This window comes from Scyliorhinus torazame, chromosome 4 (assembly GCF_047496885.1).
Source record: "Scyliorhinus torazame isolate Kashiwa2021f chromosome 4, sScyTor2.1, whole genome shotgun sequence".
NCBI classification, from domain to species: domain Eukaryota; kingdom Metazoa; phylum Chordata; class Chondrichthyes; order Carcharhiniformes; family Scyliorhinidae; genus Scyliorhinus; species Scyliorhinus torazame.
The window spans coordinates 168,536,446-168,555,943 of record NC_092710.1 but is presented as its reverse complement, the minus strand read 5'-3'; the positions used below and the strand labels follow the sequence as shown (position 1 = coordinate 168,555,943).

Here is a 19,498-nt window from a genome sequence, read left to right as displayed (position 1 = left end):
TGGGGCGGGATTTACCACTCAACCTGCCATGTATATTTGCGGCGACAGGAGGTGGCTCGCCCTTGGCCGGCAGGAGGGTCTTCTCATCCCGCCATTGTCCATGGGATTTCCCATTGAATGCAAACCTCAGTGCAGTTAAATCGGTGGAGGGGGTGCACCGTAGGTGGGGCTGGAAGATTCCATCGGAGTGAACGGCCGGAAAGTTCCGGCCCTCTTCTGTAAGTTTGTCTCCAAAGGTGCAATGCGTGCATCATACTTCTCTCGTGTGCCAATCTGAATTAAATCTCCAGAGTGCGACTTGAACCCATACTCTTTTGATTCAAAGGCAAAAGGCGATCACTAAACCACAGCTGACACAGCTGAGGGGTATATGGACAAACAGATACACATTACAACTGGATACCATCTGAAAATGCCCTATGTATCATATTCATATGATACAACTAGCCAACTGTTGATCATTACCATAACATCACTCAAAACCTTGGGCAGCTGGCTATCATGTGCAATACTGCCGAATACTATTTGAAATTCAAGTGTACAACCTGCATAGTCATATATACCAATCAAGGAGCTCCATAACCTCTCCAAAGAAATCCAATAAATTGGTTAGTCATAATCTGTTCCCCTAAAATCATGCTAGCTTTGCCGAATTAACTCTTTCCTCCCAAAATGAATTTTGGCACAGTTAAAGTAAGGCTTCGATGTCTGTAATTTGATTGTTATTGATAACCCACTTTGTAGATAGATTTATTTTCCTGCTAAGTCTTTAATTTTGATAATTTTCCTCTGGTTATTCTACTTTGTCTCTTTAGTTAAGTTTGAGACTTGAGTTTTCTCTTACTGTGTTCTCTCACCCTCCTTTTATCGTTGGTATTCTCTGTGCACAGAAGAGCAAGGTGGCTTCTTCAAGTGTAGTTCTTGAACTGCCTGCTTGGACATGGGTGAAGACTATCTGAAGTGATTCTTCTCTCACTGTCTCCAATGAGTAACCTCATTCTCATGCGCTATCCTCAGAGGTACATTTCTTTTGATCTATATGTACAGGAAAATTCTAAGCATGGTAGACATTGACAACACATTAATGAAATCTACCCAATACATGGAAAATCACAACTCTTAACCGCATTACACCATTATACAGAAAGACAAACCTCAGGGAGATCATTGTAGAATATTTTTAACAGTCCAATGACTTATCCTTTGGGGTAGCCTATTGATTATAGCTGTCAAATTAGAATGACCACCATTGATCACTGTTCAATGTTTCCTTTATTTATCTAATTTATTGTCTAATTTACACTGCCTTAATTTACACTAATGGCTTTTATTTTAGCCACATATCTTTTTCACAGGCACACTATAAAGTGGCTTTAGTCATGCAATATTAGTAATCATCTGGAAGATCTTCTGCAACCTTGAATTGCAATTGATATAATCTACCACTTACAAATCCAACCTGAACAAGAATTATTTCCATCATTGCATTGAAGTAATTGAATTTCTTCCTTTATAAAGGTTTTTAATTATTTTTCCAACCACCATTATCAGGATAGAAGGAGCCATCTAAACAGGCAACCAGAATTTCATGGACTTCCACTATCATTGCAAGTTCTACTATCATTGCATACTATTATCATTGCACTACATCCCTGTATGCCGGTGTCAATGTAGTTACATTGTGTACCTTATGTTGCCCTATTATGTATTTTCTTTAATTTTATTTTCACGTACTTAATGATCTGTTGAGCTGCTCGCAGTAAAATACTTTTCACTGTACCTCGGTACACATGACGATAAACAAATCCAATCCAATCCAAGTTCAAACAATAATTTAGTTATCAGAACCAAAGAGCTTTGAAATTCAAAAAAGCACCCTGAGCAAATTTGATTTCATTTCATGGATATGATATTGGCTTGGATTCCTTCATAGAGAGTAAAAATTATTCCAAACTGATTATTCAAAGATACGTTGTCACAGTAACATTATCTAATCAGAATCATAATGGCAAAAAAATGCATTAAAAAGTAAAAATGTTTTCAAAATAAATGTTTCCCCCGATTAATATGAAAACTGTAAAACAAAATTATTTTAAATTAAGAATACATAGAACATTACAGCGCAGTACAGATCCTTCGGCCCTCGATGTTGCGCCGATCTGTGAAACCACTCAAAAGCCCATCTACACTATTCCCTTATCGTCCATATGTCTATCCAATGACCATTTAAATGCCCTTAATGTTGGCGAGTCCACGACTTTTGCAGGCAGGGCATTCCACGCCCTTAGTACTCTCTGAGTAAAGAACCTACCTCTGACATCTGTCCGATATCTATCTCCCCTCAATTTAAAGCTTTGTCCCCTCATGCTAGACATCACCGAGGAAAAAGGCTCTCACTGTTCACCCTATCTAATCCTCTGATCATCTTGTATGCTTCAATTAAGTCACCTCTTAACCTTCTTCGCTCTAACGAAAACAGCCTCAAGTCCCTCAGCCTTCCCTCATAAGATCTTCCCTCCATATCAGGCAACATTCTGGTAAATCTCCTCTGCACCCTTTACAATTCTTCCACATCCTTCCTATAATGCGGCGACCAGAATTGCACGCAATACTCCAAATGCGGTTGCACCAGAGTTTTGTACAGCTGCAACATGACCTCATGGCTCCGAAAATCAATCCCTCTACCAATAAAAGCTAACACACCGTATGCCTTCCTAACAACCCTCTCAACCTGGGTGGCAACTTTCAGTGATCTATGTACATGGACACCGAGATCTTTCTGCTCATCCACACGACCAAGAATCTTACCATTAGCCCAGTACTCTGTCTTCCTGTTATTCCTTCCAAAATGAAACACCTCACACTTTTCTGCATTAAACTCCATTTGCCACCTCTCAGCCCAGCTCTGCAGCTTATCTATGTCCCTCTGTAACTTGTAACATCCTTCCGCACTGTCGACAACTCCACCAACTTTAGTGTCATCTGCACATTTACTCACCCATCATTCTACACCCTCCTGCAGGTCATTTATAAAAATGACAAACAGCAGTGGCCCCAAAACAGATCGTTGGGGTACGCCACTAGTAACTGGACTCCAGGCTGAACATTTCCCATCAACCACCAACCTTTGTCTTCTTCCAGCTAGCCAATTTCTGATCCAAACTGCTAAATCACCCTGAATCCCATGCCTCCATATTTTCTGCAATAGCCTACCGTGGGGAACCTTATCAAACGCTTTACTGAAATCCATATACACCACATCAACTGCTTTACCCTCATCCATCTGTTTGGTCACCTTCTCAAAGAATTCAATAAGGTCTGTGAGGCACGACCTACCCTTCACAAAATCGTGTTGACTATCTCTAATCAAATGATTCCTTTCCAGATGATAATACATCCTATCTCTTATAAACCTTTCGAAGACTTTGCCCACAACAGAAGTAAGGCTCACTGGTCTATAGTTACCGGGGTTGTCTCTACTCCCCTTCTGCAACAAGGGGACAACATTTGCTATCCTCCAGTCTTCTGACACTACTTCTGTAGACAATGATGACATAAAGATCAAAGCCAAAGGCTCAGCAATCTCCTCCCTAGCTTCCCAGAGAATCCTAGGATAAATCCCATCCGGCCCAGGGGATTTATCTATTTTCACACTTTCCAGAATTGCTAACACCTCGTCCTTATGAACCTCAAGCCCTTCTAGTCTAGTAGCCTGTATCTCTGTATTCTCCTCGACAACATTGTCTTTTTCCTGTGCAAATACTGATGAAATGTATGCATTTAGCACCTCTCCTATCTCCTCGGACTCCACGCACAACTTCCCACTACTGTCCTTGACTGGCCCTACTCTTACCCTAGTCATTCTTTTATTCCTGACTTATCTATAGAAAGTTTTAGGGTTATCCTTGAACCTACCTGCCGAAGACTTCTCATGTCCCCTCCTGGCTCTTCTTAGCTCTCTTTTTAGGTCCTTCCAACTAACTTGTAACTCTCAAGCGCCCTAACTGAATCTTCACGTCTCATCTTTACATAAGCCTCCTTCTTCCTCTTGACAAGTGATTCAACTACTTTAGTAAACCACGGTTCCCTTGCTCGACCACTTCCTCCCTGCCTGACAGGTACACACTTATCAAGGACACGCAGTAGCTGTTCCTTGAACAAGCTCCACATTTCAATTGTGCCCATCCCCTGCAGTTTCCTTCCCCATCCCATGCATCCTAAGTCTTGCCTCATCGCATCGTAATTGCCTTTCCCCCAGATATAACTCTTGCCCTGCGGTATATACCTATCCCTTTCCATCGCTAAAGTAAACGTAATCGAATTGTGGTCGCCATCACCAAAGTGCTCACCTACCTCCAAATCTAACACCTGTCCTGGTTCATTACCCAGTACCAAATCCAATATGGCCTTGCCTCTCGTTGGCCTATCTACATATTGTGTCAGGAAACCCTCCTGCACACATTGGACAAAAACGGACCCTTCTAAAGTACTCGAACTATAGCGTTTCCAGTCAATATTTGGAAAGTTAAAGTCCCCCATAATAAGTACCCTGTTGCTTTCGCTCCTATCCAGAATCATCTTTGCAATCCTTTCCTCTACATCTCTGGAACTTTTCGGAGGCCTATTGAAAACTCCTAACAGGGTGACCTCTCCTTTCCTGTTTCTAACCTCAGTCCATACTGCCTCAGTCGACGAGTCCTCATCAAATGTCCTTTCTGCCACCGTAATACTGTCCTTGACAAACAATGACACCCCTCCCCCTTTTTTACCACCTTCCCTGAGCTTGCTGCAATATCTGAATCCCGGCACCTGCAACAACCACACCTGCCCCTGCTCTATCCATGTCTCCGAAATGGCCACAACATCGAAGTCCCAGGTACAAACCCATGCCGCAAGTTCACCCACCTTATTCCGGATGCTTCTGGCATTGAAGTAGACATATTTTAAACCACATTCCTGCCTGCCGGTACACTCCTGCAACTTTGAAACCTTACTCATTGTGGTGATGTGCATCAATGTAAATGCATGCACTAGAGGGAGCACCAGTGACATCACACACACTCAACCTATAGATCAGGTAGATAGGACAGGACCAATGGACATTCATGATACACACGGAGGTGACACGACCACAGGGGGGCATTACACCAACCCATATATAAAGGACACCACACTCATGATCTGCTTCTTTCCAGGGGAGACAGTCAGTGAGTAGAGACACAAGGTTGATTCAATATTACACCCACCACGTGGATTGCAGCAACTGGTTAGTCAGTCTGGGGAGCTATAGTAAGATCAACAGTAGTGTCGAACCCGAGTAATAAAAGTGTAAATAGTTTAATAAAAGTGTTGAAGTTATCTCCACGTCTGAACCTTCCTTTGTCAAGTGCACCACAAGGAAGCCACTTATGTAACACCTACAGCATAACAAATCATGGTACCAGGACTGAACTGTTTCAATCCATATAGCCATACCTCAGAGTACAGTGACAACCAGCAACGATACCCAGGCAAGATGTTTGAGATCCGGTTCCGCAGCGGCTCCAGTGCCACGGCGGTCTCCGCGAGAACTGGCGGGTATTCCGGCAAATGTTTGAATTCTTCCTGGTGGCAGCGGAACTAGAAGACCTGGCCGATGCTGAAAAACAGAGCTTCTCCTCACCATCACCTGTGCCAGAGCAAAAGAAATCTTTAAAAAAATTCAAGTTCTCCAAAGGGCAAAACAGGAACGACTTCCAGGTCGTCCTGGACAAATTCGGCAAGTACTGTGAGGAAAACATACTCCAACCAGCAAGAAAAGGTAAGAGAAGCGCCAGTACTCACCACGAGGCCGAGATCCCGGAGCAGAGAACAGTTTGATCGGCGGCCATCTTTCTAAAGGGACAGCACTTGCACAGTTGCGCGAGAAGCACACAAAACGGGAAGGTCCGTTTGCGCATGCGCAAGACGGCGCGCATACGCAATCACGAAAATGGCCATTGGTAAAGGAACACGATCTGCGCATGCGCAATCGCTTCCTACGCGCTACGTCACATGCGTCATGACGTCAGAGGCCCCGGACCATGCCCATTTAAAGGGGAAACATCCCAAATCAAAGAAAAAATCTTTTAAAACCGTAAAACAACCTTCCTTCACCTGGAATGACAGCACAATGCCTCAAATTGAACCAGGAAATTAAATTAACCTCCGAAGAACCCTGCAACAAGCAGTTACCTATGCTAAAAACCGATGATTCCGACCTTGAATACTTCGATACCGACCATTACATTTTCTCTGGACGTCGCGAGCCCAATGCCAGCTCTGACGCAAAAAGTGATGATCTGGTCCTAGAAGACTACGACTCAGACGAACCTTTCACCTTGGGAGGCTACCCCAGTACCAAATCCGAACCGCAACTAGAGGTGTTGCACATTGGCGAACCCCGTATTGAATCCGACGCAGACGCAGATTCATTCTTCGGATTTGAGGATCTTCAGAACAGCATACATGACATCCCGACTCGTGAGTACAGAATTATGCTGCGGCCTGACACCAAGAGACAGAGAGCTGTACAAGCCCACAGAGAGCGGCCAGCTGCCACACAGAGAGTGGTCCACGCACTGCTAAGGGTTCCTGACTCCACAATAGAAGACACGCAAGACTCCACACCGCAATCCTTGCACGAACAAGAAGTGACTCCAGTGTCAAAAGCCTCCACAGCGAGCCCTTGGACAGACTCCACGGTAGACGAACGCAAGACTCCAGAGCACAGTCCTTGCACACACAAGACGTGAGTCCAGTGTCACAAGCCTCCGCAGCGAGCTCGTGGACAGCCTCCACGATAGAAGCAACGCAAGTCTCCGACGCCCCGTTCTTGCAGGAACAAGCCCATGAGGGTCTAGCAACCTCCTCTGACCAACTGGCGGCAGACGATACAAGTCTGCCATGCTGAAGCAAACAGCAAGAAGACTATGACAGTCTACCACGCTCCAGTGCACAGCAGGATGACCATGCTCCAGTGAAGAAAAAAGCGACAATGACAGTCCAAGCCCAAATGTAGGACAACAGCAAGACAATGACAGTCCACCCACATTGTTTGCACCACCAGATGAAGACTCTGACAATTTACCCAACCCAAGTGAACAACAAGCAGCTACTGTGGACCTACCCACGGTATGTGAGACGAGTGACGACAACATCCCACTTCCCATGCAAGATGTGCAAAGTGACAGACCTCAGCTCGTGTGTACAGAGGCACTTGACGATCACTGTGAGACCATTGGTGACTCCGTTGACACCATGATACTTCCACCCTCATTCACCCGAACCTCTCCACATACAATGCATTCCTGCATGTTCTGACTCCAGACATGCAGCTTCAAGAAATCTCAGCTGACTCCAGTGAACCTGCTAAGAATCCGGAAGGGGAGCGTCAACAAACCAACACTGACTCAGTTAAAACAGACCAGACTCCAGATGGGGAGCAACCAAACGCCGACTCTGATTCACGTAAGCCGGACTTTACTCCAGACAGGGAGTGCCGCAACCTCAGTGATGGCATGCTCGGTGTGGCGCAGATGCCACAACGACAGGAGATGGATCACTTAACAATTACACTGGGTCAGTAATAACAAGCAGCGGCTACAGTCCAAGAGGAATACACCAATATTCACCACAGCTATATCCACACATTTTTCCCACACCAGAAGTGCAGCCAATGACAGCTCATGCTGGACAAACCCAGTATTCAGGCATGCAGCAGCCAGCAGTCTATGCAGCATATTCTCAAACAAGCCAGCACTACGGATTGCCCACTAATGGAATCAAGACCGAAGGAGGACTACCGCAGGTGCAATCTGCACTACAGACTGGATGCCTTAGTTACAGCCCAGGATTTGCTACACCCCAGCCTGGCCAGACAGCATATTCCTATCAGATGCAAGGTTCTAGTTTCACACCATCACCAGGTATTTATGCGAGCAGCAATTCTGTTTTCAATTCGACAAGCTTCAACGCTTCTCAGCAGGATCAACCTTCCAGCACAGCATGTGGCCAGAACCACTATGTACAGTCTTATCCAACTTCGACATATGGCACGTCCATGACCTTGAGTGATACTGTTGATGGTACCTCTTCAACGTCAACACCTTATCAGCTACAAGATTCCATCCAACAGCACTATCACAAACATCGAAAAAAGAAAGGGACTCCAAATCAGACAGCGAAGTGATTTGACCACTTCTTGGTTCCTGTGGCACACGGACGTTGATGGCGTTCATAACCAAGAGAGACATTTGACCACGATGATTGATGGTTTTTGGACTCACACAAATGATTTGGACTTACTGTTTAATCACTGTTCCCATGATTTGTATACACCTTAACGTATCTACCTGTTTTGTGTTCAATTTTCTTAAATGGTACAGAAAATATGTAACATATAAAAAGGGGGGATATGGTGATGTGCATCAATGTAAATGCATGTAGGCTAGCTAGACACTGGAGGGAGACACCAGTGACATCACACACTCAACCAATAGATCAGTTAAATAGGACATGACCAATAGACATCCACGGTACACACAGAGGTGACACCACCACAGGGGGGCATTACACCAACCCATATATAAAGGACACCACACACATGATCTGCCTCTTTCCAGTGGAGACAGTCAATGAGTAGAGACACGGGGTTGATTCAATATTACACCGGGTAGCTATAGTAGGATGAGCAGTAGTGTTGAACCCGAGTAATAGAAGTGTAAATAGTTTAATAAACGTGTTAAAGTTATCTCCACGTCTGAACCTTCCTTTGTCAAGTGCACCACAAGGAAGCCGCTTATGTTACACCTACAACATTACAAATCACTCATGACCTCACTACTCTCAACCTCCAGTATACTGGAGCTACAATTCAGGTTCCCATCCCCCAACCATTAACAAAGATCTCAAAATTGAGATCAAAGTGCGCGCCTTTTTAATAAAGTTAGAAATGATATGCTGTCTAGCAGGGAGATGAAATCAAAACAAAATCAATATACTGTGGATGCTGGAAATCTAAAATAAAAACAGAAAATACTCGGAGATGACATTATAGAGTTTAGATTCTCTGAGATGGGAGTCATTGTTTAGAAACATCTTTCAGTTTTACAATGACACATTAACAATCGGCACTAACTATTCCATAATCTTGGTTGGACATTAGATCTGAGAGAGAAGTTAGTGGCAGTATATAGAAAATTGGCCTGTGGATTTTGCCATGAAACAAAAAAACTAGAAATGAGGATAAAAGCAAATTACTGCGGATGCTGGAATCTGAAACAAAAGGGAAAATGCAGGAAAATCTCAACAGGTCTGGCAGCATCTGCAGGGAGAGAAAAGAGCAAACGTTTCGAGTCCGATGACTCTTTGTCAAAGCTAACAGACAGAGAAAGTGGAAAATATTTAGACTGTGGAGTGAGAATGAAAGATGAGTCATAGCCACAGAAACCCAGGAAAACCGGGTGCTAATGGCTACAGAAACTAAGGCGAATGAGTGCTAATGGCAGCCTCCAGAGAGAACAATAGATGTGAAAGGTCAAACTGCAGAGAAACTAACATCAGAGGATGAACTGTAGATGCAGGGGGGGGCGAAGGGGGAAGCAAAGAGGAGAAAGGTTAGGGAAAGGTGGATAAGATTGGAGGGGGGAAATTAAATATATATTAAGAAAGAAAGAAATGGTAAAAGACAGTTAAAATGAAATGGGATGAAAACAAATGGGTCGAGGTGGGGTAGAGCTGACCATCTGGAGTTGTTGAATTCGAAGTTGAGACCGAAAGGCTGTAGCGTGCCTAACCGGAAGATGAGATGTTGTTCCTCCAGCAGGCCAAGAACAGACATTGGGCATGGGAGCAGGGTCTTTTGTTAAAATGGCAAGCAACAGGAAGGTCAGGGTCCTGAATGCACACAGACCGAAGTTGCTCAGCAAAGCGATCATCCAGTCTGCGTTTGGTCTCTCCGATATAGTGGAGACCACATTGGGAGCAGCGAATACAGGAGACCAAATTGGAAGAGATGCAAGTGAAACGCTGCTTAACCTGGAATGAGTTTTGGGCCTGGGATGTTAAGCATGGAAGAGGTAAAGGGGCAGGTGTTACATCTTCTTCTGACTCCATCAGGTCTTACCCCGACTTTGTCATCAAACCTGCCGACAAAGGGAGTGCTGTTGTCGTCTGGCGTACTGACTTCTACCTCGCACAGGCTGACCGCCATCTCTCAGATACTTCCTCTCCCCTCCCCCTGGACCATGACCAGACCACTGAACATCAAGCCATTATCTCCAACACCGTTAGCGATCTCATTTCCTCCGGATGCCTTCCCCCTACAGCTTCCAACCTCAGTCTCCCAACCCCGGACAGCCCGCTTTTACCTACTTCCCAAAATCCACAAAATGGACTGTCCCGGCAGCCCCATTGTGTCAGCATGCTCTTGCCCCACTGAACTTATTTCCTCTTATCTTGACTCCATCCTCACTCCTCTGGTCCATTCCCTCCCCACCTACATCCGCGATTCCTCTGCTGCCCTGCGTCATATTGACAGCTTCCTGTTCGCGGGCCCTAACCGGATTCTATTCACCATGGATGTGCAATCTCTCTACCCCTCCATCCCACACCAGGATGGCCTGAGAGTTCTTCGCTTCTTTCTCGTAAAGAGGCCCAGACAATTCCCGTCCACCACCACTCTCCTCCCCCTGGCTGAACTCGTTCTATCTCTCAGCAACTTCTCCTTTAACTCATCTCACTTTCTCCAAATCAAAGGTGTAGCAATGGGTTCCCGCATGGGTCCGAGCTACGCTTGCCTTTTTATGGGGTATGTGGAACATTCCTTGTTCCAGGCCTATCCGGGCCCCCTCCCACAACTCCTTTACCGATACATTGATGATTCTTTTCGTGCCACGCCATGCTCTCGCCCGGACCTTGAAAAATTCATCAACTTCGCTTCCAGTTTCCACCCCTCCATCACTTTCACCTGGTCCACCTCAGACACTTCCCTTCCCTTCCTTGATCTTTCTGTCTCCATTTCTGGCAATAGACTATCCACTTATATCCACTACAAGCCCACTGACTCCCACAGCTATCTGGACTACAGCTCTTCGCACCCTACACCCTGTAAGGACTCCATCCCTATCTCTCAACTCCTCCACCTGCGTTGCATTTGCTCCGGTGATGCCACTTTCCAAAATGGTTCTTCGAAAATATGTTCCTTCTTCCTCAACCATGATTTCCCACCTACAGTTGTGGACAGGGGCCCTCAACAGTGTGCGGTCCATCTCCCGCTCCACTACCCTTGCCCCCTCCACTCCCTCCCAGAACAAGGATAGAGTCCCCCTCGTTCTCACATTTCATCCCACCAGCCTCTATATGCAAAGCATAATCCTCCGCCATTTTCACCAACCCCAGCATGATGCCACCACCAAACACATCTTCCCTTCACTCCCTCTGTCAGCATTCCGCAGAGCCCATTCCCGCTGAAACAATCTAGTCCACTCCTCCACCATACCCAGTACCTCTCCCATCACCCATGCCATCTTCCCATGCAATCACAGAAGGTGTAACACTTGCCCCTTTATCTCTTCCATGCTAAACATCCCAGGCCCAAAACACTCATTCCAGGTTAATCAGCGTTTCACTTGCATCTCTTCCAATTTGATCTACTGCATTCGCTGCTCCCAATGTGGTCTCCTCTACATCGGAGAGACCAAGCGCAGACCGGGTGATCGCTTTGCTGAGCATCTTCGGTCTGTGTGCATTCAGGACCCTGACCTTCCTGTTGCTTGCCATTTTAACAAAAGACCCTGCTCCCATGCCCAATGTCTGTTCTTGGCCTGCTGGAGGAACAACGTCTCATCTTCCGGTTAGGCACGCTACAGCCTTTCGGTCTCAACTTCGAATTCAACAACTTCAGATGATCAGCTCTACCCCACCTCGACCCATTTGTTTTCATCGCATTTCATTTTAACTGTCTTTTACCATTTCTTTCTTTCTTAATATATATTTAATTTCCCCCCTCCAATCTTATCCACCTTTCCCTAACCTTTCTCCTCTTTGCTTCCCCCTTCCCCTCTCCCCACATCTACAGTTCACTCTCTGATGTTAGTTTCTCTGCTGTTTGGCCTCTCACACCTTTTGTTCTCTCTGGGGGCTGCCATTAGCACTCTTTTCCCTTGGTTTCTGTGGCCATTAGCACCCGGTTTCCGTGGGTTTCTGTGGCTATGACTCATCTTTCATTCTCACTCCACAATATAAATATTTTCCACTTTCTCTGTCTGTTAGCTTTGACAAAGAGTCATCGGACTCGAAACATTAGCTCTTTTCTCTCCCTACAGATGCTGCCTGACCTGCTGAGATTTTCCAGCATTTTCTCTTTCGAACTAGAAATGAGGAGCAGGAGTAGGCCAATTGGCCGTTCTAGCCTGCTCCACCATTCATTATGATGATGGCTGATCATCCAACCCAGTAACTTGTTCCTGCTTTCCCCACATATCCTTTTATTTCTTTAGCCCCTCCTTCTTGAAAACATTTAACAGCGATTTAACACCATGTTCCAAAATCGGGATTGAACAGACCAAAATTGAAATCTGTGCCGGGCGCAAATCGGTTTGCGATCTAACTGGCCCGCTCGCATTGGCGGGTTCCAGATCCCACCCAGATGTGTAGAGACACCAGTTGAGACCAATTAAGGGCAATCTTCATCTCGTTAGTGAGATGGAAGCCCAATCTAACAGCGTCCCGGGAACTAACTGGCTTCCCAGCAAGGCGTCACGTGGGCGCCATGTAGCACTCCTATTTAAAAACGGGAAGCTAGCGCAATGGCTGCTGAGGGGATCAGAGAAGGTGAGTAGTCATTTTGTTTCCATGCTGACTTGGCACCACGTGGAGGAGGACGCCACCCACTCCCGGTGTCCATGAAGATCACTGCAGGCATGAACTTTCATGCAACGGGTTCATTCCAGGGCTCGAGCGGAACATGTGCAGAATTTCCCCAGCTACATGCACACACGTGCATGATCCAGAGGCAATGGCCACGCACAAGTTGAACATGAAGAGTAGAACCTCTTCCTGTTAATGAATGGCAGTCGCTGATGCCCCGGTGAGCGCAAGGTGATATGCGTACCATCAATTAGCTCCTGAGCCTGGTGTTTCCCAGCAATGGCGAAGAATCCTGCTGCCCGGGCACCTTGATGGGCTTAGTCCAGCTCAAAGTTTATACAGCCGGCCTCACAGGCAAACAGTGTATTCATGACTTCGGGGGCTCGCTGCTTTGCACCCATAGTTTCACAAATTTAAAACAAATAAACCTATTTTCACTTCTAAATAATCACCTTTGATCATAAAAAATTAAATATTACAACAACAGTAATGCCTGGTTGAAAGAAAGGGCAATAAAATCTGTTAAAAACTTTCTACATACCTTTAAAACACTTGCTCAAAAGGTTGCCTGCTGTTTTCAATCTAAATCTACTATTTAAATGGCTGCCCTCAATGGTCGTTCCAAAGTTGACCCCGTCATAAGGAGGCTGGGCTGCACTCCTCCTGCGCCGTGCTGGAGCCTGCGCAGACCAGGGCACTGGAGGCCAAGACTGCTGAAGAGAGAGGAAGGTTGGATGCAAGCTCATGTAAGTCTGCTGTTTTCTCAATTAAAATTGGTGGCCGCTAGCTGGAAGTTATGGGCCAATAATTTGCCTTCTTGTAATGGCTACCAAAGAGGATAACTTCAGATTTATCCACTTGTAAAAATATGTAATATCGATTCTCTAGTGTCTTTCTATTGTACAAGTCCCCAACACATCAATTCTATTTGTGAATAATAAATGCTATTAACTTATCATCAAATTATACATACCTTAAGATCTGTTCAACTGTGCTGTACTAGACATAGTCCAGTTGAATAGACCCATAATTGCCATGGTCTATGGGATGAAATGAAGTGACAGAAAATTTGATTTGGCTTTCTTTAGTTAATGGTTTAACAAATCTGTGCAGGAATAAACTGATTCTTTTAATATTTTGAGATGGTTGACTTCTGATTAATGTGTAACCAATTTGTCATGAATTGATGTGCTTAGAGCTAAATTTGTGAAAATAGTATCACTCCTTCGCACTGTTATAAAATCAAAACAAAAGAACAAAACAGAACACTGTAATAAAAATGATTTGAACGGTAATTTTCAAGGAGTTAACATGTGCAGGATTAAATTTCTAGCGTGGAAAATAATTAGTGAGAGTAATTTAAACTAGAGCAGTTGGGAACATTGTTGTGCTTCGGCCAAGATAATAAATTTGACTGCGTGGTGCTCAGATCAGAAATGAAAGGTGGAGTAAATGAAAATTGATTTCATACTCGTATTTGAATTATGCCTGAATTGGTAACATGTCTCTGAATTATCGGATTTACTATATTTTCCTAAGTGTAAATTGAGTTGCGAAGTTTGTTATTTCCCCTGTGTTATGTAGGCCATCTGGTAGTCTTCTATGAAATGTCGAAAAAGAAATAAGAAACATTCCAAAGGCAGCCATTTTGTTCCGAGGCTCTCAAATAAAAACAAAACGGGAGTAAATGGCATGATTGCACCAATCGTCAAGTTTTGGCATGTTTCATAGAATTTACAGTGCAGAAGGAGGCCATTCGGCCCATCGAGTCTGCACCGGCTCCTGGAAAGAGCACCATACCCAAGGTCAACACCTCCACCCTATCCCCATAACCCAGTAACCCCACCCAACACTAAGGGTAATTTTGAACACTAAGGGCAATTTATCATGGCCAATCCACCTAACCCGCACATCTTTGGACTGTGGGAGGAAACCGGAGCACCCGGAGGAAACCCACGCACACACGGGGAGGATGTGCAGACTCCGCACAGACAGTGACCCAAGCCGGAATCGAACCTGGGACCCTGGAGCTGTGAAGCAATTGTGCTATCCACAAGGCTACCGTGCTGCCCTGTTGTATGCTGAAACAGCAGGAGGAAGCCGAGAAGAGTGGCAAGGGGCAAGCCTCAGAGGAGGCAGAGGAAGGATCTTGGGTCCTGGCCAGGGCCTGAATGGGGCACAGGGCAAGGGATGCTCCGATCGCCTATCACTTCAGGGAGGACCATGACTAGGGTGCCCATTTATGCCCCCACATGGGGTGTGAAACCATCTCACTTGTGTCCTGCCAGTGGAGGTCTTCGTGTTGATCGCTCCTTGCATTGGCAGGGCACAAAAGCGCTATGAGCGGATGTTGCAGGAAAATGATGATGACTTTCAGGGAGGACAGAGCTCCTCATAGCTCCTGTGAATGCCTGCCTCCTGCTTGACAGAAACCTGAGCATAACCTGCCATTAAGCAAGGTGATCTGGGGCAATGAGACGCCAATTGATACATCTTTATTGCTACTGCCTCCTCTGAGGTTAGGGGTCCTGGTGTGTGTCTGAACCATTGACTTTCTCATGATGCAATGAAATGAGAGCAGGGAGGCACTTTAAGGCTGCACAATATGACTTTCATGCACTTAAGGCACTAACAATGGTGAATAATTTCTATTCAGGCTTTAATTCACACGTCCCCATGCTGTGACTATGTTTTCTTAACCTGTCTCACCCTCTTGCTCTGTCTAAGTGTCTTCTCAGGATTCATAACTGAAGATGAGTCGGCCTGCTGACTGTTGTGCGTGGTTGCTGAGATTACCGTGATGGACATCCCCTTGGAGGGGCTGGGCTGTGAGGGTCCTGGCCTGCTTTTGGGCAGCAGATTGTAGTGCTGCCCTCCTCGATGTGCAGGGCTGTAGTTGTGTTTGTCACAGAAAGGGGTGGGGGCTCAGATGGACTGGGCAGCCCAAGATCTGCTCGGTGGAAAATGTCTGGCTGTGCACCTGATTATCCTCTCCCCTATGGGTGCTTAGGGGCCCCTGGGCTTCTCCATGTGACAGAGGGGCAGCTGAAGTGAGATCCAGAAGCTCCGCTGTCCTCTGATGCTAACCCTTGTGGATTCCCACAAGTCCTTGCACCATGCATTTGATGTACGGCATCAGGCAGCTCATGCCCTCAGCCATGGAGTGCATGTCCTGAATCATGAAATGGACATTCTCCCACCATGGACTGCACCTCCTGCACCATGGTCTCCACAGCAGACATTACCTTAGCAGTGTTAGCCTCGTTGCCTTGGAGTGACGCGCCACCTCCTCGGACAAAAGGCGGTGGGACTCCTCCAATTGGTGTTGCCATTGGAGGAGGGATGCTATCATCCTTTCCTGATGTTCGCGACTCTGCCTTTGCAGTTCCAGCAGCTCTGGGATGACCGTACCCAGGGGCTCGTCACCTGACCGGAGCTCTGCAGAGTCCTGGGTTCCAGCATTCCTCTGAGTGCTGGATCCCTGGGCCATCCATGCCTCCACCTGCTGTGAATCATCAGCTGTGTGGTGCTCACCAGTGAATGACCAGGAAGCATGCCTATTACTTATTCGCACTGGGGTGGAAGTACCTGCACTGGTGGAGAGTGCAGGTGACAGCTGTAACACCCCTTCGATGCTCGTCTCTGAGCTGTTGCCCTCAAAGTTGCTTGGATCCATGGTTTCCAGAGGGTGTGACTTGTTGACTGATCGGCCTGCAAGGGAACCAAGATGGCATTAATGCAGGGCAAGGATGTAATGATTGCAGAAACTGACCTGGCATGAGATAGCGCCATGGCTCGATGTATTGAGGATTCTCACTTTTGTCTCTTGCCCCCATCTGACCCTCAGCTCAGGTGAGGTCCTGCTCCTCCCTGGTCAGCTCAAGGGCTCTTTTCTCAAATGAGGTGATGGATGTGTTAAGGGATGTAGCTGGACACATGAGAAGGCAGATTTACCCTAGCAGCACCAAGGTCATTCATTTTCTTACTGTACTGGATTCTTGTCCTCTTCTGTAGCGAGATAGCGCTCACTCCTGCTGTCACTATTTCCCAGACAGGCTTGGTCACCTTGCTGGCTGGCCACCTGCCCATGTACAGAGGATGTCACATCTCTGCTCCACCCTGTCTAACATCTTGGTGACGGCTCCCTCTGAGAAACGTGGGCTGTCTTCCAAGCTGCCATCCCCCCAATTTGACTCAAGTCATTGAAATTCAGGCCATTTTACCTCTCAATTCATTTGGCTAAGGTGATGGGCTGCCCTTCCGACAACAGCGTGAATCAGAATATATACAGGACTCCTGTGTGTCTCACTCAGTTCCAGAGTTTTTGACATAAAACACACCCCTTAAAGTGAAGCTCTATCCTGGCTTTCATTTGTGTTCGATGAGCACATTTCAACTGTGTTTTTCTGGAGGACTAGCCTAGTATTCAGTATCTGACTGAAGGAAGGAGAGAAAATGAGATGATCAGAAGAGTATTCCTTGCTTATCAGATGCCTCCCTGGAGGGCTTTAATCAAGATGACGGAAAAGGTGGGACTGGGGGATTGTCTCATGACTCTTGGATTCTCTCAGGGCAACAGGGGTTCACACCTGTAAGGTTACAGACAAAGCGAATGCCACCAGCTGACATCTGCAACAGCCTGTCCCATGAAGTGCAATCTGCCAGACATGATGTGACTCCAAAAGTAGGGATGCCGTATTTATACCTCACCATGATGTGGGAGGGCAGAAGAAGCGATGAATGATTGAGTGTAACCGGTTACTGGTACATCCATGACTCATGTTAGCCAACTGCTGAAGTGTGGGAAGAAGATCTCACATCCATGATACAATAGATATTCCCTTGGCCAAAATGTGGTTCGAGTCAGGACAAGCGAATAAGTAGGAGCTACACTACATATTACTGGGAAATAATACAAATGATTTTGCATCTGTAGCCCAGTTACTTAACTGGAAAAATAAGGGCCGAGATTCTCCCTCCCGTCGCACCCGTTTTCTGGATCCTCCATCCCGGCAGCCAGCCAATGGGGTTTCCCATTGTGGCCACCCCCAGGCCTTCAGGAAAGCCACAGGTGTGAGTGCGCTGCTGGCGAAATGGAGGATTCCGCCGACGGAGAATCCAGCTGAAGGATTGAAATATTCTATACAAATCAGTACAGTGGGCAGCAGTGAAATCTCTGATGAAAAATATTGCTGGAAAAGAGTAATTGCTAATCCTGTGGCAGATTAATCCTATTCACAGCAAGTATAAGGTTGTTAGACCATGAAAGGCTCAGGTCTGTTTATGGAAGCTATACACTGTGGATGGGGGAAAAGGAAAGTGGGATGGGAAATAACTTGTTTTGCAATTGTCCTTCGCTTTTGGACCTAACATTTTACCAACAGACATGAACAATTTGGTCACTGAGAATCGCATTGATGTTTTGTTTACTCATGTGGTATTTTGACTTTGTAAAATTCAATTTGCTCCTTCCAGTCCTCCCACACAGTCCTGTCCTAGCAATGACAAGTCTCCTTTTGCATTGTCCAGAGTTCTAAAGTGCCCAGGATGCCAATATACCATCAGATGGTGTGCTAATACAACCATGAAACGATCTGCTAAAATATCTCTCTCTCTGGCATCTGATGTTGCAAGAAATGGGTTGAATAAAGTTTGATAGACATTACTTTGCATCATTACAGCCTGTGAAATATCAGGCCATCGGTGACTGGAACCAATCTTGCCCATTGCATTTTAATCTAATATTTAGCTTGCACAGATTTTCCAGAGCTTGAGTTTAATTTAATGCTGCAGTGAAGGAAGGAATGGTTCATCTGTTTGCATGATGTGGGGATGTGTGTTTTTTCCCTTATCTAGACTTCACATGGAAATATGCAAACATAAAGTGAACTCATTTATAAACAACATTCTTTGCACAGCAGTCTTTTCCTGCATATAATTCCCCACTACTACATCCTTCAGAATTTACACTTGGCAGTGAATACATGAACGTTAAATGCCCACTGAGACCATAATACAAACTCGATAGCTTTAGACCTCATGCCAACAGTGACTGCTCTCTGATGTAAGCCCTTCCTGTTTATCTCCAGTGAAGCAGAAATACTGGCTGATTTTCTTTTTGTTTAAATACCTCAGCAGCTGTAACAATGTCTACTATTTACTTTCACCTCCTTGTCATCCTATTGGTATGTGGAATTTTGAAAAATATTCCAGTAAAAACCATGCCCTTTGCGAGCCTGTTGTCAGGAAGTTTTATTAGCACAGGTGCCAACATGAACTTGAATCAAAGATCAAATTAAAACCTTTTAAAGAATAATTTATGATCAACCAGTTTGAAAACATAGCTTAGATGTTTTTGGTAAAAAGACCAGCAACATAAAAGCAGAAATATAGCCATGATTATTCCATCTCCACAGGAAACAAAGGGATAGAAATTGCCTCTGCTTACATCTGTTTTACAGATGTAAAGAGGGCACATTGAGAGTTAGTTTTGTGGACCAATGTATTTCACTCAAGAGATGTCTGAAAGCCAGCCATTCCAGCACTGAGGTGGACTGTTTTCTAAGTGTCATTGGAAATCCTGGCAACCTAAAACAGGTGTTTAAGCCCC

The 19,498-nt window shown here is 45.6% G+C and overlaps 1 long non-coding RNA gene across 1 annotated transcript in view; it reads right to left on the bottom strand.

The window, feature by feature from the left end:
• Window positions 1–13,935, bottom strand: part of LOC140411670 (uncharacterized) — a 32,750-nt gene extending 18,815 nt beyond the window's left edge. Inside the window, exons 1-2 of the long non-coding RNA XR_011940944.1 lie at window positions 13,862–13,935; window positions 13,430–13,601 (exon numbers count right to left, since the gene is read on the bottom strand). This is a non-coding gene — a long non-coding RNA (uncharacterized lncRNA). The remainder of the gene's footprint in view (window positions 1–13,429; window positions 13,602–13,861) is intronic.
• Between the last annotated feature and the right edge of the window lie 5,563 nt (window positions 13,936–19,498).